At 37.9% G+C, this 23,184-nt stretch overlaps 1 protein-coding gene across 3 annotated transcripts in view; it reads left to right on the forward strand.

The window, feature by feature from the left end:
- ephb2b (eph receptor B2b) overlaps positions 1-23,184 on the forward strand; it is a 160,618-nt gene that overhangs the window by 23,720 nt on the left and 113,714 nt on the right. The gene's annotated exons all lie outside the window — the stretch shown is intronic.

A 23,184-nucleotide genomic window follows, 5' to 3' on the forward strand; every position in this document is an offset into this window, starting at 1 on the left:
ATCAGAGTGAGTTTGAGAAATAATATATTTATCATCTTTTCATGTGCAATAGGAGCATTAAAACGCATTCTTTTTTTATCCCCACGCGCTGATACGTGTGCGTGCGCGAACCTTGCACGAGATTCGCGCCCCTTATTTGTACAATCATTTCAGAGGTGAAATATTAAGCCCAAACCACTTCTATATATTAATCTTGTTTATTTTTCTTTATTAATATTTATTTTTCTTGTAACGCATTCACGTGTTGTTTTACGCTCGTGTTCAGCGGGAATTCAGAGCTGAAATGGTGATGCTGGACTCAGCATGTTGGACAATGAAGCAGGTTTCCAGTGAGCATACAATAACAAAACAACCATACAGTCCTTTATTCTCACTTACTGACCACACATTCAATCCCAGGCGATTTGAAGTGTCTGTGTCCAGTGAATTATACTCAATGAATTTTAAGTAGGCACTGGTATTACAGGAACCTCTTGTGGCTTTAGTTCTCAAGTTTAATGATACTTGAGTTTAATGTCATGTAATGGATTAATATAGGCATAGGCCTACTCGATTCTGTACTTTTAGACTGGAGATTTGAACAGAAGATTTGAGGTTTTATCAAGGTTTTATCAAGTTATCAAATTTGAACACAGTAAGGCTAACAACAGTGTAGTTATATGCATACTAAAATATGCATAATAAAATTAACACATTTGCATTCTCAGGCACAACTATTTTAATTAAATAAGAGTTCATTCAACAGTAGCCTACTGCATGACTGCCTTTTTTTCTTTTGCTAATAAATCTTTCTTAAAACATTTTTATGGAGCAGTATAAACCATAACTACTTCAACATTATTATAACTTTTTTAATGTATGTTGTACAGGGATTTCAATTTCAGATAGTTCTGAGCATTAATTATTATACCAATCATGTCACTTGAACAAAGCGGGCAAATATTTTGGGGGTAATTTTTCTTTTTTTTCTAGGGCCAGTTTAATTTAATTTAAATTGAAATGTGCGCAAACATTTAATATCAACTAGGCTAATATGTGCAGTAATTATAATTCAAAAATTAGAAAAAGAGTGTTTAATAAAGGAATCAAAATTATTTAAAAATTATTTTTAGAGGCCTTATGGTCCTCAAAGGTTGTTTGACCTTTTTTTTTTTTATCTTTTTTTTTATAATGTAGCCTATATGTTGCCTTTAGTATAGTCTTCACTGTTCAGAAAAGTATAAATTATGATTCCAACATTGCTTCTTGGAAAAGAGATTCTAACACACACACACACAATATTTATTAGTCTTAATATTTTGAATTCAATTATTGAATTCTTTTATTTATATAGGCTATATATATATATATTTTTTTTTTCTCCTAATCAAGATTTCTTTCCCTTGTGGATTGCTTAATCACAAACCCTGGAGTGATTGGTCGATTTGCACTTTCCTCTGTCTATCACCCTAGTTTTTCAGCCAATGGTGTGAAAGCGTGGGCGCTTACACATAAAAAATTTGAGAGTTGAAAAAGAGGTCAACGCTGCCTCGACCTTAAAAACAAAGTGATGGCAGGCAGTAGATGAGATGGGTAGGTGAGATTTGACGTCATCGTAAAGCCTTATACAACAGTGTTTATCCTCCTCTCTAACTGTGTAAATTATCTCAAGGAATTTTAGATGTTTTATTTCAGTTGTGAGGATGGAATAGTTATCTTGTATTTAATTTGTGTGTACTTGTCTGTGTGAAATATTATCAGTATAATTTAATTAGGTTGTGTGGTGACCCTCAGGATATAAGATTCTGTCTGAGTCTGAGACTCCTTTAGTGGAAGAATAAAGTACTTCAAGTGCTTTTTTTTTTTTAAACCCACGTTGGATTTGCATATGTGAATTTAGACAGATTTTTCCCAGTAGGTGTTCATAAAATATGGTTCTTCCCTTTATTGTTTTTATTTTAAATTTATGCTGCCAGTCTAAGGGGCTTTGAAGTTTTTTTCTCAGTGACAAGATTTTGTATGGCATCTTGCATTATGCAGCGGTTTGAACTAGTTACAGTGTAATTTAGTATTAGTCTTTGTACCTGTGCGTCTTCAGTGATTAGTAAAAAAAAAATTGTCATTCTTCTATTTCATAGGTCCTAATTTTGCCCTTTTCATTTTTAGCTATTCTGCTTTGCATCTCAGTTTGTTCACAGTGTAATCAAACAATATTCCGTATCAGATTTTAGGCTACATTTAGAAAATAGATTTTTTTACTTTTTACTTTATGTGATTACAAATCACAATTACATGTTTCATGGTTTTAAAATGTTATTAAGCGGGATATACCATGGATAAGGCCACAGCCGAGCTGCATTTTGTTTTTACCACGTCAAGAGTTGGCATCTATTGTAAGTAGGACACCAGGCGTTCAAAAGATTCCTCGCTATTTCAATATTCCCAGCATGCATTCTATTTTGCTGTCATAATGTCATGATACAATGCAAATTCTCTCTCATCTTGAGACATCCCATAAGCAGCTGCGTCTGTTCCCATACTGTAAATATCTGAACGCTGATTATATATTGATGTGCTCGTCTACATGATGGACGTTTGTCTTTAGGGTAAAGGGTAAAAATAGCATTTACAGCTGGTTTTAATACTCATAATGTAGTACCACAATACTATTTTCATGACTTGTTTTATCAGAATATTTTCCATATTTCTTTCAGCTTCTGCTTTGTGTACTTTTTGTTTCCAAGAAATACATAGTGGCATATGCTAGAAGAGATGATTATTTTTTATAATTTATAATTCTTAATAACGTCAGTTGTTTCATCCGAGAATTTATTGGTCAGTTTATCGTTGTAAAGCTATACAAATATTCCATTTGATCATGCAGTATTTCCGAAGTTATATAAATACTACCAAAAAAAAATGTTGCTTAGCATTTTGTACAAGTGCAAAGTTTGTTTCAGCTAAGCTTTTCATAATCTATTTCCATAATACCCTTAAACAACAGAGAGAGGGGATAATTAAAGCTATTGTTTGTTAACATAGCCGTTTTAGCCCTCATATCAACACTTCCACTTTGAAATGCCTGCCAAGTTTGAATAATCTGCTTTCAAATGTAAATGTGTCACGTCCGTTTCCAACTATACGCCGAGTGTGGGCCACTGCAGCATAAGCAGACACATAGCGGTACAGTTTTTTCGGGAAGGTAACAAAACGCAGAGTGTGGGGTAGAGAGGTGGTGATAGGGGTTCAGAAGCGGGATTAGATAAAGGTAAAGTGAGCGGCTGCTCGCAATCCTGTGTTTTCTCAGTCCGCTGAATGAGCAGATGCAGGGAGCTCGTCTGCACACCAGCCTCCACAGTGGCGTTCACAAAGAATCCGCCTCCATTCAGCGCCTAATCCATGCTACCCAGGGCCTGGCTATTGTCACTTTGCATGCAAAATTTCAATTAGTGCTGGTACCAGTTGTTTCTCTAGTGAGACGAGTGTCACGTTTCGAGGGAACGGCCGAGGGCTACCTTAACCATGCAGAAAGTCTGGAATAGCAGAGGGACTTTTCTTTTTTTGTAGAAATACAGCCGCTTTCAGCACAGCATGCTATCTTTGACAGTTTCGGACTTAAGTTTTTGTTTCACAAGTGTGTCAGTTCTACACTTGCTGTGTATTTTAAGCAGATTCTTGTGTTCGGCGAGTGGCTGTGCACTTTAATAATAAACCTGCAATTTAAGGAATTCATAGTCTGTCAACTGGGGTGGGCGATATACCCACATGATTAACCGGTAGAGACTTTGGCCTATCGTCAAGTTACGCTCGCGCGACGTTTGCTACGCAGTCACGAAAGCGTATCTTTTGCATGCTTTTTAAGTATTGCGGTTTAAAAACAAGTGATTTTAAATCGTTGAAGCACAGTAAGCAGCGAAAGACAACTAATTTAGCTATATGCGCGTGTTATCTGAGAGACACGCGCACTAATGTTGTACTGAAATTTAAAAAATGTGACGATACCAGCATTTCCTTCTAGCATAGTGAGCACTGTTGAACGGATTCTTAAACACCTCTGATTGGCCATTGTGTTCATGCGCTCAACATGTCTGTGATTGGCTACAATGATCTATCAGAGGATCCGTCTATCTAGGGCTGGGTACCGAGTTCGATACTTTTTAGGTACCGACCGAATTGCCTCGATACTATCGAGTATCGAAAAATGACTTGTTTTTCGGTACCAGATTTCGATACCTAAGGGGTTAACTCGTCAACGTCAGTGCTCAAACAAATACATATGAAATGCACAACGACACGCCTAAATTCGCTCACGCACATACACGCAAACTCTACACACACGAGACGCGCGGAACTCTCCGCACATACTCTTATGAGACGCGCGCGCGCGCACACAAACTGTCCACGCACATTCTCATGAGACGCGAGCCTATGGACGCGAGCACACACACACAAACTCGCGCACATACTCAATGACACGCAAGCACACACACACTCACAATACCCTAAAGATGTGGAAAAGTCGATCAAAAGTGTGGCTACATTTCTCTAGGCTCGATGCCAACAGCGCGCGATGCAGTATTTGTGGTAAAATAATGACTGCAAAGACGGTACCGCGACAGATATGATGAAGCCCTTGACAGTGCACGGAGTAAACATAAGAGCAGAAAGTTGCTGCGTCTTCGACTGGTAAATGAAGAGATACCTTGTTGATCACTCTGACTGTGTTTATATTTCAATAATGACCTACTGAATGTACACTGCCGTTCAAAAACGTGTTGGTCAGAATTTTTTTTCAGTAAGCAATAAGCATGCATTAAAGTGATCAAAAATGACCTTCCAAAAACTGTTTTCATATTTCAGCTTTGACAACACAGGAATAAATTACATTTTGAAATTTATTCAAATAAGATTTTAAATTGTAATACTATTCCACAATATTACAAGTTTTACTGTATTTTTGATGAAATAAATTCGGCTTTGGTGAGCATGAGCTCTTTATAAAAAAAATATTTTGTACCTTATGTATATGTATAAGGAATATTTTGTTCCTTTGTGCTTTTTTTGTTCCTTTGTGCACTGACTAAGGAGCATGAGTCAAACTGAAAAAATAAAACCAAAGTTTTTCTGAGGTAATGTGTTATGTAATCTTGTTAAAATGGATTTCATAAAATTGGTATCGAAAAAAGTATCGATCAGGAACCGGTATCGAAATCAAGGTATCGGTATCGAAATTTTTTGAACGATACCCAGCCCTACGTCTATCAGCAGATATATTAGAGATCCGCTGTTAGACGCCTGCTTTCAAACGCTCTCCTGTGTTCTGTGTAAGAGCTTGGTGAAGAGCGTCAAAGACGTCTATTTACAACATGTTTTTGAAGTGTTGATCATTGTAGCCAATCACAGACATATATGTTCCGCTCAACAGCACTCAAAATGGGAAATGCTGGTTTCGTCACATTTAAAAAAATTGGTACCAAAGTCGGTACTTTTGACAAAACTAGTGCACATATGAAGCCGCTGCTCATAAAGCACGTGCGAACTGAACTTTTGCAGGCTAATTGAGCTTAAACAGTTAAATACGCATACTTATGTGTCAAAGTGATCATGTCTTTGCAAGTAAACACAGTCATTTATGTCTTAAGTGAACGTAAACAGTTGTGAAAGAAAGCGCACAAGTATATTGGATCTGTGCAGTAGGTCTTAAAGTGACAGCATACAAATTTACTTGCTGTCGTTATTAATGATAATCAAACAACAAAAAAGAGGAAATCTCTCACTGCTCTTCACTGAATCACTTTTGTAACTTAATTAAGAATAAATGTATAGCCTATGTAATTTACACAGTGAAGACTATGCAGTGCTTGATTACTTTATACAATTTATGTAGCCTAGTATTTCTTATTTATATTGCTTGACATTTTTCTGATCTATTGTAGTTTCTTTTCCTATATGCTTGTAATTAATTTCTTTGTTCTTTTTATCACTGTTTATTTCTATTCAGTAAGCTTGAGTTTTTTTTTTTACTTTGGCTATTATTTTTTCGTGATATTGAAAATGGTGATAAGAATTCTGAAATGTCAATGGTATTCATTTTTTATATCCTAAAAAACCGTGATACCGTGAGATACAATTAGGCCTACTCATATTGTGATTTTGGTCATATCACCCAGACGCCCACCCCTATTGTCAATAGTCACCATATCAAGGATGTTCTATAGCAAGGAAATCTATTAAACAAAACATGCCAGTCAGCGTTAACTCATCTTGCTATGTAATTATGACTGCCAATTTAGCAGAAATTGTAAAAAAATTTTAGTGATGACTGCCAAACTTATGCTCATTACTGAGCATATGACCATGTCCGTGTGATCCACAAGCACTGGATCTCAGTGTAACTATTTGACTGTAATATAGGGTTTCTTTGGTCAGGTCCAGGCAGTTTCCTGTGAGTGACTGAAGGGAGTATAAAGGGAGTTTCCAGTGAGCATCTGAGGCGGTCAGGCGGATCAGAGGCGCTCTCTACCACATTCCTCCCCTCTGGATCAGTCCGAAGAGTGATGTCACTCTATCCATAGAGAGGCTCTCACACCCCCAGTGGAATAGAAATCTATCTCCCTTCAAAGTTCAGACAGTTCCTTGCATCATAGTCTGCATTCACAGTGAAATGTTAATGATCCGATATTTTGACATACAACCAAATTTTTTTTCTTCCATTAATACTCCACCAAGATGCACTAGGCTGAATCATAATTATTGAAGACTACCACTGAAGAAGTTTACTAATGTTTTACATGAAGGCTACTGAATATGACATTATATTTTGTGTTCTTGTGTAGTTTTCTCCTTCCTGGCAATTTGATGTTTTTTTCAAATTGAAGTTAACTTTTTTGTCCTAAACAAACTTTAGCCTATTTACAATTGTAGGTTCACAAAACCATGAATGCAGCTGTGGACAATCAATTAAAATAATTTGTATTTTTGTTTCATATTATGTTCTGTACATATATTTTGGTAATTCTGTGTTTATTCACACAGGGTCTCAAAGCTGAAGGACCATATTCTTTACTCATAATAACAATAACATGTCATGGCAGTTTGACTATTACCTGAGCTTCGCTGACTTTAGTATTAGTGTAGCGAGTGGACAAATGAGGGTCTGTATGCTGCATAATTCTGTACTACTTAGAGAGGATCGGTTGAGCGTGTGGTTGAAGGTCATGTGGGTTTTTCTTGAAACAGCTAAATGATAGCTGTGTTTTTCTACCTTGAGGTGATAATTGTTTCAATCTGCAGTACAAGACAAGACTCAGGCTGCGGTTCAGGACAGAGCTAGAGAGACTTTCCATAGAACATATTTAAATCATGGCATGATTAGATATTTAATCTGTGTTTGTGCATAGATTAATGCATCCTAATCAATCCATTTAATCATGTCTAAGTGTTTACTGGTGGATCAGAATGGCTCTCTCATTCCCATCGGCCTAGTTTGCGAGAACATTTATCTTTTCTGTTACCAAATGCAGCGCAAACTGTCTCCTGCAATTTACTAAGAATTCTGCAAAACACATTGAAAATGAAATATGCAGGCAGTCCTTTACTCCTTAGAGCTCTGAGCAATGCGATTACTCATGCATATGTAAGCTCCCATTGTTCAATTTATGTTTATGTAGCCATAATAATACGTCCAGTTAAAAGGTGGTCTTAGGGGATGAACATCCGTCATGCACGTCATACTGCAAGTGATCCTAGACCTCAAATATGTTGTAACATCACCTATGATGTTGGAGTATTGATTTTTGCTCAGTTCATCTATTGCCCCCTGAATGTGATTTTTACTGTACATTGAGCTTGTGGCACTGGGAGCAGTTTAGCTAATTAAGTTTCAGTTGGCTGGTTGTCTTAAGGGGCTAATTAAAGCAGCCTAATTGCATAAAACCAGCCCTCGCTTTGTGCTTGCAAGGCCACTTAACCACTGTTATAGGACCATTGGTATTTTCGGGATTCAGAAAGCTTTTTGACACTTTTAGTATCCACATTAACCACTTTTTAATAACATGTGTGATAGTTGTAATCACATGAACTTGACACAGTTGATACTGAAATATTGGATCAGTGTCACAAGTGGCCAATTATAAAATTAGGGTGAGAAAACAAACAAATGAATGAATCATCCTGTCTGCACCTGTGAAGAAATGCAAATGATACTTGGATCATGCGGTTTGTATTTTCTGAAAGAACAAACAAATTTCTCTGTCAATCTTAAAGGAATAGTTCATCTAAAAATGAAAGTCACCCTCATGTCTAGGGATGTCACGGTTCCAAAATTCCAGTAGTCAGTACCGATACCATTAAAGTCCACATGAATTCAAAATTGACCATATTTACTTTGTTTGCCTAAATTGTTAGTTTTGTGGTGAACAATTCATCCATGCAAGTCAATCCACACAAAAAAATTTTTTGGCTTTGTAATCTTTAATCAAAATCTGAAAATGCCCCTCCCCTCTGCCTTGGAGGACCTTCTCTGATGACGTATGTTTGACGGCTTGGTTTGGGAAACGCTTAACCACTCCCCTCAAACCGTTAGTCTGCTATGAGCGAGAGATGGAGAGGAGGAGCACTAGAGTAAAACCCTGCCCTCTGTTCAATATTCCTTTTCACTGGGAAATACGTCACAGCACTGGAGAAAAGTCGTTTGCAACTTCCGGTTCACGCGGACTTTAAATATTTACGGTTCTCTGTACCAATTTCAGTACCACAGCAAAATCTGTTGGAACTATTTTTCTATTTTATTTAACTATTTGAAACAAATATAAAATTCAATTCAATTACTTTTTTTATGACGGTAATCATAAGTAAATAATACATATAAGCATTAAAGGCTACATGCTGTTTAAACGTAAATATTGCTTATAAAAAAATCCAATAGAGACGTAGCTAAATCTACTGTACAGTAGCCTAATTATTTCTGTCAATTTCTTCAAGTTAAACCGAACTTTTATTTTGACGTGTTGCCGTGACGTCCTTTGAGTTTCTGTGTGTGTATGATATGACGATAGTTTTTTCTCAAATTAAACGGTAAAATTCTCATGAATTTCATCATGTCATCGTATCGTGAGGCAGCAGAGACTGAAAACAGCGCGAGCATCACTCGTTCTTCAGTGTGTGTGTGTGTGTGTGTGTGTGTGAGGTAAATGAAACCGCTCGTCTGCGCCATTCATTCACACAGAGACAAGCAGAACATGCAGGGTTAATATTGAAATAGTCTTTTTGCCGTTTAATGTACACAGACACTAGGCCTAAATATATATCGTATCTGCTACAGACAAAAACCACGCTTAGAAAAAAACATGGACGTGACTTAAAGCAGCTGCCTATTAGTGAGTACTGAATATACCCGGTACTACAGAAATGCTGGTATCGTCACATTTTCAGTACCGACTTGGTACTGAAGTACCGGTACTTTGACAACACTACTCATGTCATTTTAAACCTGTATGACTTTCTTCTGTGTAGGGCTGGGCGATAAAACGGTATCGGTATTTATCGACGGTACACCATTGTCGGTAATGATATAAAAAAAGTTTGATGTAGCGCTCGATATTTTTATCGCTGGTGCGACCACCACAACGTTGCTCAACATCAAATGGCAAACGTAATGAAAGCGGAAGGAAACTGCCCTACTCATTATTTTGTGCTTCACGGACCGTTTATTAGTTTGGACCACTGTCAGTGCAGCCGATCTTGATCGAATCTCTTCCTACGCAGTGCTAAGAGATCCAGTAAAGAAAGCATTTGAGCATTTGAATTCGCCACTGAAGTAATAGCATCGCTGCGAGATACAGTGAGAAGCATTCAAATTTCTTCATTGTGAACGGATTAAGCAGCTCTGACGTGGAAACCGAATGAACTAGTTATAGGCTTTATACATCCACAGATCAGCAACATTCACCATGGATTATAGTAACACTAACTGTAACCATGGAAGTTTGGCAGGAATAGTAAAATGCTTTCAAGTACGTCACATCTTTTTCCAGCACTTCAAACTAAAATATTATCATATTTAAATGTTATTTTTAATGTGATGACCAAAACATTATTTGTTCATCCTTCAAAGATTACCCCCCATTTATAAAACTAAAAGTTTCAAGATGTAGGAAAACTTAACTCACACTTATTTAAAAAGAAATTTTCTTTTAATATATATATATATATATATATATATTAAATCAAGGAAATTTCTCTGGTATTTCTTTCTTTTCGCTGTATCGAAAGCGTTCCGAACCGTGACACCACTGTGTTGTATCGAACTGATCGTGAATTTTGTGAACGTTACACCCCTACTTATTACAGATGTTGATCTACCTCAAAGTTTGCCTTTATTGGTCTACGTTTACACTTTTACATTGCACACATTTTGTAACATTTTATTTAAGTTCAAGAGTTTCTTTAACTTAATATAAGACATAAAGAAGATATTTTTGCGTACATTTTATTTTTGACTGCTAAAACTAATATAATTTGTTGTTTGCCTTAATGTGGATAAAAAAGAAAACTCTGTGGTTTAAATTAAAACTTTTCTACTTAAAAAAAGGTTATAAAAAGTGTCAATAATTATCGATACCGAACGATATGAAACGTTATATCGTGATAGATTTTTTAGCTAGCCTATATCGCACAGCCCTTCTTCTGTGGAACACAAAGGCAGATATTTTGGAAATATAAAAAAATTATAATGATTGTCATAAAGTGAAAGTCAATAGGCTTTAATGTGTTTTTGTTCTCTCATTGTATGGGCAAACAAGTTTTTCAAAATCTTTTCAAAAAAGTCATACATATTTGGAATGACATAAGGGTGGGTAAATTATGACAGAATTTTCATTCTTGGTTCAACAATCCTTTTAAGAACAATCCTCCTGAGCTGAAGTTAGCGACAGTTGTGTTCTTGCAGGAGGTCAGACCTTGTTCACACACTATTAAACATCTGCCTTCCATCAAAGCATTCGACAAACACAATTCCTCTGAACTGGTGCAGTGCTGCTCTGTGTCTCCCAGAGTACAGTCTGTCTTCAGAGATAAAGGCAGGCTGATTGCATCCTCATCTGCATCACAAAGGGAAGCCGCGTTCACCTGAACTGCTGTTACCCAGCACGCACACTTGACGTCTCCTGGCATTTCTGCCACCGCATGATGTCTGCCAGGCTTTGACTGCATACATCCTCTCTCTCAGGCTGGAGGGCTGACGGCTTGACTTATACCATCTCTTTGGGGATCTGACCATTGGTCCTGTTATAACTCAGTCTGATGTTATTGCTTTCATCCCTGTCAATGGCAAATGCAGCGATGGTCTCGGACCACGCTGACTCTCCCATTGCTCAGGGCTGGGTCGCAACCAGAAAGCTTCCTCTTCCCAGAAAGGAGTGGAAGGGTCTCTGTTAGCCACAGGATGCGCATCGTTTTTGTTGTTTCATTGCCTTTAGACCTCCGAATGCTGTGATAGATGCCTTGCAGTTTTTATCCCTCAGTGGACTCTTAATTGTTGAGAGGTGAATTCCCGTTATTTTCGTAATTAAACAAACCGTGAATTCACTACATTCCGGGCAATCGAACTACTGGGCAAGGGAGTAAGCTGCCAACTTGGGTTAATTTGCTAAAGTATAAACATTCATTGATTGCTACCGCAGTATTTTTGCATTAATGCCCTTTCCTTCCACACTAGTGCTGAATTACACTTCTCACTTGGTTGTTTTCCACAAGAATCAGACTGGTTTGGCAGTGCAATGAGAACTAGACCAAGCACAGTTTTAGGCTATGTGTCAGCCTTCTCCTTACAGGATTAACACCCGGACTCCATTCCCAGGCCACCTGTGACTTTTTCATGGCTAATCTAAGTTTGCATGCTATGGGCCCTCCGGTGACAGAATTATGTTGAAATAATTTGTAGGGGGTCCAATTGCCACTTTCCTACTTCGCTTTATAAAGAACAATTTGAAATTAAATACAGCTATTTGACTGCCCTCCACTCGTGTTTAGAAATTCTCCACTAGTGGATGCCCAGGCTGTTTTTGACAGGCCAAGCTAATCAAAATTACCTGTCGCTGAAAGGCGAAGTGCCCCGAAGAGAAAAAGTGTTACCATGGAGCTATTTGTTTGCATGTAATTGCATTAGCTTGGCACAGAGGGAATTAGCAGAGATAATTGAGCGATTTGGCCCATAGCTGTGACTTCACTGCACTCAGAAAGGGCGGGCTGGGACAGGGTAATACTCTGTTGTATTCATATTAATTCATAAGTAATTTGAACCCTTAAGAAAGTCTGTCTTTTTTGTTCTGACTTGAAGTTGAGATCATTGCATCATAATAGAAGGCATAATTAAATGTTTATGGTTTGTTGGTGATTCCATTAATTGTGTATAATTGTATGTTTACATTAGTAAGCTTCACATAAGCCATTATAATAAAGTAGAATAAACAGAATTAAATCAAAGCTGGAATTGAAGGTGGGGATATATAAATAAGGTTTTTTTTTTTTTTTTTACCCAGGGGTCACAGCAACAGAAGAGTATGTAATGTTTTATTAGGGGTTAAGCAGCTGCAGTCCAGTTAGGACTGGCCCATGGTGGACTTCCTTATTCTCTGAATTATCTCCAATAAGCACCGTGGGTGGGTTGAGCTTAGCAAGGGGCAGCAGGTGGGTGTGATGGTCAATAGAATTAGTTAGGCATTAATACTTCTTTTTTCTTAATAAATGTGTCTAGACATTGAAACCCTCTTTTGGAAGGGCCTCAATTGTCTTGTGTACAGTCAAAAAGATGCTTGCAGTGCTGTCAGGGTCGAAGTATCTTTTGTAAATAAAACTCGCCACTTGGCTAGTAGGAATAGCAACGTCATTCAATTTGTGATATGATTTGTTCAACATTGATAATAATAAGAAATTCTTTAGCAACAAATCAGCATATTAGAATGATATCTGAAGGATTATGTGACACTTTAAGACTGGTGCAATGGCTGCTGAAAATTCAGCTTTGTCATCACAGGAATACATTAAATGTAATATATTAAATATAATTAATTACAATTAATATTATATATTCAATTATGTAATCATTTATGAAATAGGACCGCCAAGCGAAAATATTAGAGCAGAATTACTTGCATTCATGTTTTTGTGACAGATGTGGTTTCATGACAGAGAAAGTGGCTCATCTTGAAATTACGCTAAATGCAGTTTGATGGCCTTAAATTATGAAATATTTACATTTTCTCAGTTCACCCTTTTACATATGCATGGGGTGGCAAAAAGATAAGTTTGAATCCTCATCAGCATTCATTTATTCAGAGATGTTCATTTGACATTTCAAGCAAATATGGATAAAGATTTAGAATGATAAGCAACCCATTATTTGAGCTCAAGCTCATCAGTTAGAATGCAACAGCAATTATCAGTGGAAAATGTGATGCCTTGATACTGAGAGGTCATTTTGTTTCCTTTTTCAAATGTAACAAAAAAATAAATAATAATTGGTATCAGCTCTTCAAAAGGTTAGGCTATTTTTTTTATTATATTGAAGTGTGTCCCTCCAATAAAGATTTTTCTTATTAGCCACGTTACTGTGGTATGCGTCCTTTGGGGTTGGTTAAACAATATCTGGAACAACTGTAGCCATGAAGTAACACTGCTCACTGAAACAGGACTGCAATATATGGTAGGTTATAGCAAAGAGTGATGACTATTTTCCATACCTTCCACCAGCTCTACCTTTCAGATAATAATCATCATGGATCATCCAGGCAGGCAGCTGGAAAATCTATACAGCCTCCTGAGGGAATAAATGTGAAGAGGAGGATGTGACTGAGGTGGTTCTATGAAAATGAATAAGTCATGTGATGGAGTTAATGTGCAGAATGTTATTTTTCATGCCGCATATGCTGAATGCCGTTTTTATCTGACACTAACACAAGATGTCATGTGCATAGGTTTAGCTAGGATGTCAGTTCCAAGCATTACCTACAATCCATCAGCATCACGCTCAACCACAGTGGCTTTGCGAATACACTGCAGGGCGATGATTTTTGCGCTCAGGATCAGGTCCTATAGAATAATATGTAAATTGGATCGATTCTCTGTGGATATTATCAGTGTTTTCGTAGTAGACATCTCTGCCACCTGTGCTGTTTATCATGAGTCATGTGAGCCTAATCAGTCTAGGGAAATAAACAATACCACCCAGCCAATTTCCCCTGTTTAAGAGACACCGTCCCAATAGGAGTGGCCTGGCATATCAATTACAACATTGTGCGGCCTGATTTCTTCTTTGTTACGAAACACTTTAGTCACGCATTGAGAAAACACAGCTCTGCGTTTGATGAACGAGACTTTCGCTGGCTCAACTGTCATATGTTTAAATCTTCTAAGCTTTGGCTCTCATTGTTAAGATCATTCTCACCCTTTAAAACTCATTTCTTTGATTTCTCGCCATGTGCCGTTTTACTGGTCCAAGTAAGTAATTTATGTGAAACTGAGCTTTTGTCTGTGCTCCCTTTTGGCAAAGCACCTATGTATTATATCAATCAGTCTGGGGGTATTTTTTATTATTAGCTAAATTAAACAGTAGCCGTTGATTAAGCGAGAACATAAATCTGCATTTGATGTTTTTGGTGGGCTTAGAGTGAATTATTAAGAGCCGCCCCCAAAACTCAACACAGTGTGTGGAGTTGGTGACATGAAGGCGTTTTCCCGCTGCAGGCCTGTCTCTTGATACATTTGCTTTCTCTCTGCGGCCTGCGGTGATATGTGGCAGACACATTGCATGCATGTGGTAACTGTACGAGTCCCTCGACGGTCTCTCTCTCGTCAGAGGGGCCTGGCTCATAGAGTGATTGGAGAAACATGTTCTTGATTACACAGTTTGGGCACCGAACATGTTGGGTTTTACCTAAATGTCCCTCTTTTCTGTATGCTGCTTGGGTCTTTTGAGTGATGGGGCTGGAAAGGCCACTTATTCCTCCCTTTCCCCCCCGTCTGGGATGAAGAATGGGCCCACGCTTCTTCTGATACATACCGTGCGAGGCCGCTCTTTGTGGTGACCATATGGCTCAGGCTGTTGCGTGGTGATATATGGCTGCCGAAGCACCTGCAGGATCAGGCTGGGAGAACGTGTCTTGCCTGAGCGCGTGGAAACGAGAGGCCTGAAGTTGGATTAGTGCATGAGGTGTGAACACTGGGTCAAGGGCATGGCTAGCCTTTGAACTACAAGACCACACCTCGACTGCAAGTTACATGGGGTCAGGTGACTCAAATTATTGTACAGATTATTGCTCATTATGCTTCCCTCAACATGTCAAATATCAGACTGTTGTGGTGGTGGTCTGATACGGATGTGGTCATTTTAATCTATGAAAATGGTTGAATAGCTAGCACCAGGCACGTCATATTTTTGACATTAGCCTACATTTACATTTTGATATCGTTTAACACCTTTAAACTTTTTGGATTTGTATCCTCAGTGCTTTGCCAATATGGCTGGCGCACTGATGCCTGCCATGCTTTTCAAAGCTTTTAAAATGGTAGCTAACAGATTGTGCATCTGTCGTTTGCTACCGTGGTCTGCCAATTTGTTGCTGCCTCATACAGACTGCTCATTTGATACAGTGGTCTAAACCTATTGCTTTACAAATCATAAAAGCTTAAAGCCTTACAGCCTCTTATGGAAAGGGAAATGACAAAAGGCATTGTTTTTGGTTGCAGAAATGTTTGTATTTAGTGTACAGCCCCAGATTTGTCTTGCACTATTACCTTTATGCTGATGAAGATTTTAAACTACAGTAATGATATCTAAAGCATAACTGCTATCTTTTAGTCTTTAGATGAGTTCACACTCCCCTAACAAACGGCTACTAAATGATAAACGTTTGTCAAACTCAAAATCTCCACTGGTGTCTTAAAGGATTAGTTCAACCAAAAATGAAAATTATGTCATTAATTACTCACCCTCATGTCATTCCAAACCCTTAAGACTGTCTTTCATCTTCAGAACACAAAATATCATTTTTAATGAAATCTAAGAGCGTTCTGTACTCTCCATAGACAGTCTACGCAACTATCACTTTGATGCTTCAAAAAGTTCATAAAGAGATAGTAAAACTAATCCATATGAATTGAGGGGTTTGTCAAATTTTCTGAAGAGACACTATCACTTTATATGATGAACCGATTAAATTGCGTTGCGCTGCCGTTTGAGCCGAGCTGATAAATGGTCTGTGTGGTGCGGCTTATATAGAACATTTATCAAACTTTTGTTAGAATTTTAAAGAAAATTATATTGCAATATAATATTATTATATATGATTGTATCGTTTAATCACCCAGCCCTAATTTAAAGCAAAAATAACTATATCGTAATATCATTACCGTAAAATAAAATGACTCGTATTGTGATTACAGTATGAGATTTTGGTCATATCGCCCACCCCCATTCGAGAGTGGGATGTTTTAGACAATATCAGCATACATTTGTATTATTTCTTAGTGCAAAGTCATTAAAGCTAACTGGCAGTTACTGTTGAAGATCAGAAATAATGATTTGCTTTTTAATTGCATACAATAATAGCAAACTGACTAACGTTTTGCCAGCTTTTATGCCTGTTTATCGAATTAAGCATGGCACAGTATTTTTTCTTGAAGATTATTTACATACTAGCCTATTTATTTTTACTCTCTCAAAAACATTGAAATTTGGCAAATGTTTTTGGTGCTTGTTGGTGCAGTTCGAACTGGCTTTAAAACGGGATGTTCAGATTTTTTCCCCTTGAGAAAGTGCTTAATTTTTAGGCCATTTGCAATTTTTTTATTATTGCTGGAGCAACGCTTGAAATGAGAAAGCCAATATAACAGTAATAATAGTGTTCTTCAGCTACATTCAATTTAAAAAAATTTTTTTTTACCACAAGCAGCCATTATGATATTAGCATTAGCTGAATCTATACATTTACTGACGTTGACAAGCTGACCTGCATACTTCACTTGCCAACTTGCCTTATGGTAGCTGCCCATCATTTTTAATTAAGTAATTAATATCACTCTTCATGTAGTATTTGCAGCCTTCTGGACACATGTCCCATCAGTCAGATTTATCATTCAGATACTGTTTTGCATGTGCTCAACATGTGCAGTATACAGCATCAGACACTGCTGCCTAAAATCATTAGAAGCTAATGAGCCCTTCTCGTACACATTTCAAAAACAAACGTGCTTCACCACACAAATGCACTCAGTTTGTGTACTGGTGACTGTTTCCAAAATGCAATACTCTATAAAAAGCTTTTTAGTAGGAAAGTCACTTATTGGGTCATTTTCGATTGTTATCAGCCACTTGTTACTTGCCAAGAGTAAATTGCATTTAGCTTGTTCCATCCAAGTTAACAGACTATTAAATAAAGACGGTTTCAGACCAGATGAATGTTTGTTTCAATACTCTTTGTACAGATCAAATCAATTGGTTTCACATTGTGTTGATTGGTTGAGAAAAAGCAGTTAATGTCTGAACTCAGAAGCAAAATGTTTAAGTTTTCAGAAACTTGCATAATTTCTATAAAATTAGGGGTCAAATTAAGGAAGAAGTCATTTAGCACACAGAAAGCATCTCCATCTTGAGTCACAGATTGCTATGTGCGTCTGTGTGAAAGTTGCATGATACACAAACTATTTTGTGCTATTGTTTTATTGATTTATTAAGCTAATCACGATTACAATAGGCATTTTAAGAAGTAAATAAAGATGTTATTTAGCCCCTTTATGAAGTGTTTTTCCTCTGAGGACATCCCCAAAAGCAGTTGGTTTTTCCAATACAACTAGCCTAACTTCTGGAGGCACTATTTTGTCTTGGTCAGAAACACTTGCATGTACGTACACACAAAATACAAATTGATTTTCTTCAGACTCTTGCAGCATCACGTGGTTCAGATCACCCACTGGTTATTACAGAGCTTGATGATAAGCACATGTCGTTGGCATAGATCTGCTGCACATCATAAATAATGCCTGCTTTCAGGAAGGCCATGTTTTTTGAATAATGGATGGAGACCTTGGTTGGCAGCACCCCTGCTTCTCCTAATAGATCCGCGTTTAACCTTTTTATCCTTTGGCAAGTTCAAAACACTTTAACAGAACATTCCGATGGGAAGCTGGCAGCCCAGGGAATCTAGCATAAGGTTGGTCTTTTCTAAATTCAGGGAGCAAACTATTGTTTAATGTTCTGATTTACACTCCACTCGAGAGGTGAAAACCGCTTCAGGTGTGAACACAAAGCATGTACTCATAAGATTTTTTTCTGGACTATTTTGGTTTGCTGCTGGCACCCTCTAGATGGCATCTTCAAATCCTTGAAACTGAGAGAAGAGAAGAGTCTTAAGCTGCCTCACTTGAGTTGTGTAGCTGGAGGGCAATGCTCAGTGACCTCTTAGACAACACAATCCACTACACTCAAAGATGGGCACTCAGCTGCCACCTCATTCTCCATTGTTGGGTCTCTATCCACTCTCTGTTCTTTGGAAATCGAGCTCTCTTCTGCCCTCTCTTTCTGCTTCTTTCGCATACAGTCTTCCAGGGAGGGGAAACAGGAGACACATCTAAGTGAAAATGCTTCTTTGCTTCTGTTTTTTTGTTCTCGTTCTGCTTATGTAAAGAGTGAAATATTAACAGGAATAAGCCAATGTGGCTGGATCAATGTGAAGGAAACATTACTTGTCACTCTGCTTTGTATTAAGACCTCATCAGTGCCAAAAGATTTAAGAGCTTTGGCTCTGGACGTCGGTTAGACACGATTTCGCCCAGGGCCATCGCAGAACACGTGTTCTCTTTGAGGGACCAGGGCCAGATGTGGGAGTCTTAGTGCTTCGGGTTTCCTCTCACCTTCCATGTGTCAAAGCTGCCAGACAGGCGAATGAACCAGAGGGGCGATTGCGCAAATCAAAGGAGAGAGAAAGAGGGGGAAAAAAGGAGGGGACCAAAGAAATAAAGGAAAAAAGGCAGGCCTCGTCTGTCCTGGGGTTGCCACATTCCCAGTCGAAGCTGTAGAGAATTGTTTGCGCGTGTGTCGGAAAGGATTACAGGTGGAGAATGACAATCATCCAGGCTCCGCGGCAAACCTGTCTGCTCTCCCGTGTGTGTGTGTGTGTGTGTGTGTGTGTGTGTGTGTGTCAGGGAAAACAGCGGAGGGCCTCCCTGCCGAGAAGGTTTAGACGCAGGGTTGAAATCCTCCTCTAGGGAAGGGTGGTAAGAACATGCACTGTTCGATCAAAGCACCTCCGTGAATTAATTAACTCGCCATGCATTATTCAACACGTTTTCAACTGCTATACTCATAATAGTGTTTCTCCACTCCTCTGGGGAACAAAAGAACCCACATTATGTCAGATAATGTAGAGGCATCCGTGGTCTCCAGAGTAAACTGGCCAAAGGATTTATCTGTCTGTGAAGTGCAGTCCTCGTGTTTATGAAGAGTCGGAGGACTCAAACACTTTATCACCAAATTACATATTTTAATTTTCGATAGTTTTTTTAAGTTAAGATGAATGGGAAAGATGAAAATTAACCATTACCTCAAAAGCAAAGTCATTAGTTCTGGGCAGGCAGTGGCTATTTGTCTTTTTGTGTGTTATATTTAGTGTTTTATCAGGAGTAAATAGCTGCTATTGCATTGATGTCAGTAATTTATATGCACGTGTACAGTAAGTCGTTAATAGTTAAGTAATTAAAAATTAATTAATCCCACATTTTTCTGTAATTAATTGCTATTTATAACATAACACAACACTAAGTTTAAAAAAAAATTTGTTTAGATTGTAATAATTTCACATTGAATCTCCAAATTATTGTAGAAACAACATAAAAACGGTATATTTTTAATAATTTGTTCTGCTACTAATAACCAATACTGCTACTGCTTCTAATAAATATTACTTTTATACTTTTTCTCTATTTTAGCCATTAATTATAGCCATGCAATGCAACATTAGTGTAATTAAAGCCATAATTTTTAACATTCAATAGGCTTTAAAATATGTAACAACTTTTAATTTATGTGAACTTAAAAACCCGCCCCCCCAAAAAAGTGTACTGTTACTACTGTATATTTGACCCTGGTAAACAGTGCTTTAAGGTATTCAGGTAGGAAATATACAGAACTTAAATAATCACATATTCAAAAATATAATCAAAATAACTCTGCACAGTCTTCACTGTTTAAATTAAATATAGATTAATCCTTATTAAGCTTCACAAGGGATTCAGTCTAGAGCAGTGAGTGATGTTTTTCTTTTTCTTTTGTTCTTTGATTAACATTAATGAGACAGACTGCAGCAGGTTTAAGACTTTAACACCTGACACACATGACAAGGATCTGACACACATTCTCTTTTCTCACAACTCTTTACGTTCATTTAAGACTTTTTAATTCATTTAATTCATTTTTACTCGCCAAAAACTGGTGTGTGTTTTTGTCCATTCAAACGCGAAAGAGAAATCTTCACAGATGCTTCACAGACAGCGTACCGGTACCGAATTTAGTTCTCTTGCGTCTTACTGTGCTATTAGGTCCTCATATAATTTACATTACTGAAGGACAAAACAATGTGTTTTGCACTCTCTCTCTCTTGTGCTTTGCATGATTTTTACACTTTTGCACAAAATGAACCCTAATGGGAGTTGTGTGACAGAAGTCAATAGCAGTCTAGTTTTTGTCAGTCTGGCTTTAGTGGGCACACACAGACAACATCTGGTTTCTGTTTCAGGCTCGCTGCCTTTGACACTGAGGAGGAAAATAATATAAAACAGAATCAACAGGTTTCATTCTCACCCTCGATTCCCTTTTGCCCCGCTGTCCATTGAAAATGAGACTCAGACATTACCCTGTCCATGTCCAGATAGCAATAGATTTATCAGCCAAGAAAATCTTTTGTAGAGGATATGAATACTGCATGAGAGCCCCTGACTCATTCATATAGCTCAGCACAGAAAGGATATTGGCATCTCGATTCATTTCTTAGAACACAATGCTCACAGCTTTTTGATTCTTGTCCAAAAAAAAAAAAAAAAAAAAAAAAAAACACCTTCCTTTGTAAAGAGTAATTGAGAACCTTCTCCATGTGTGGCTGTGGTTTTCATTTGTGAGATCTACGCTAAAAGCTTTTCGGTATTTTTCAGTGAGACAGTAAGCATTTTATAACGTACAACTAATGCGTTTTGGCATCAGTATAAAGTTTGCCCATTTGTTTCACCTTTTGAGGGCTTAAAATTTGTCCTCGTCGCTCTTCGTCCACTTAATTTTGAAAAACCTATTGAAGCCTTTGAAAATATTTACTAATGAATTCCTCTCATGTTTAGCCGCGTAACCTTGACGACAGCATTTTGTTTACATGACAAGTTTCGGTATGCTGTTGCTTGCATGTATTTGCAAGGAAATTTGCTTTTGCTTAGGTGAGGCAGTTATTGTTCAGGTGATTTGAGTGTGTGCTAACACGGTGAGGGTGAACGTATGTCCTCATATTTCACATTATTACAGGACAAAACTATGTGTGGGGTTTGCACTCTCGCTAGTGCATTGCACAATTTTTACACTCTACTCAAACTCTTATGGCAGGTGTGTGACAGAAGTCAATAAGCAGGTTATAACTATCCTCAACGGTTTTTGCAATGTACAATGAGTGCAAGCCAAAATTGTTTTGTTTTTTTAAATCCATTTTTATTTATCCATGTTTCTGACTGTGTATCCTAGTGCATGTTATTTAGCGTTGTACCAAAATGAAAATTCTTGGCAGCCAAATTTTGCAGCCACTAAACCAAAGGCCAAACCTACATTTTTTACATTAGCCTTTCTTTGTTTTAATAAATTGATTATAGCATTAACAGAACAGATTAGACAGCTGTATAGAGCGAAGTAGTTATGCATCAGTGTTAATCAATGTAATTAGATTTTAAACAAACAGATTTATTATTTTTTTGACACTGTTATGCTGTGCAGAAAAACAGAACACAACAAACTTAAATATTATACAAGAGACATCTCAGGCTCTACTAGTCCGTAACGAGTTCACCTCGACCTCTGCCTTTCTCATTTTGTGGGCTCGGAGGAAGCTGTTCGAATTGAGAGATTGTATATGCAGGACTCTGGTCTGGGAAATCGGGGGGACTCTCTGCAAACAATAATCAAATATTTTTGTTGGAAAGCGACGAGTTCTACACAAGCGTACAAAACTGCTTTCTCTGTCAGCAGTGCATTTAATATGCTCATTACTCAGGTCCGTCTTGGCATACCGGAGCAGGGCGATGCATTACACTGATCGAGTATGTTCAGAGCATTAGCAGCGTGCAGGAAAATCATTTCTAGTCTTCTAATTAAGACTGGAGTTGGAATGCATCTGATATTCTCTGAACCTTCCCCTACGGTGCCTGATGACGGATGGCAAAAGCAGTGATGGACTTCATAGATGTAGCCAACCTTATATTACCTCCACATTAGGTAAGCCAAGACAACTGGAACCAGATGTGTTGTTTTTTAATTCACAAAGGACCATCTTATTTGTATGAATTAACAACTTCTCACTGATGTAAGCAGGTCAGTCTTGCACACTTTCTAATCATGCACCTTCACTCGATCCTCTCCTGGTTGAGCATTAATCTTTAAATCAGGCATGAAGGAATGTTGTGGCCATTGTTTTAGTGTTTTGTGCATTTTAGACCTCTGGCAACTCACTCTAGTTGGCACTCAACATCTTAGCTGGCACAAAAAAGTACTACAGAGGAAAAGTGGAATGGATACCAAAAAGTGAGTTCAGTCAGGACGGGGAGTTATACTTATTTGACTTTTCGCCTGAAGCGCTGGTAATGTTTCTGCTGGATCTATTCCAGCACTAGCACTCTATGGCATACTGGCCTACAAGGATTATATGTGTCAGCCTTGTTGTTGCAATGATCTGTTTTCCCATTGATTTAGAGGAGGGAGCGAGAGCTATTCATAGTAAGTGTTTGAAGCTTTGACAGAAATAGACGTAAAAACCAAGGCAGGGATTCTTCTTTTGTCTGTCCTTCCAGATTATTTTCTTAGTTTGTTTAAAGTTACGATTAAGGTGAACGATGACCCCGTTTTCGAGAATGGTGAGGCTCACACGTCAGCGTCCTAAACTGATTGGCTGGGGAGCTGCTGGATCATTT

This window comes from Rutilus rutilus (genome assembly GCF_951802725.1).
Source record: "Rutilus rutilus genome assembly, chromosome: 22".
Taxonomy (NCBI): domain Eukaryota; kingdom Metazoa; phylum Chordata; class Actinopteri; order Cypriniformes; family Leuciscidae; genus Rutilus; species Rutilus rutilus.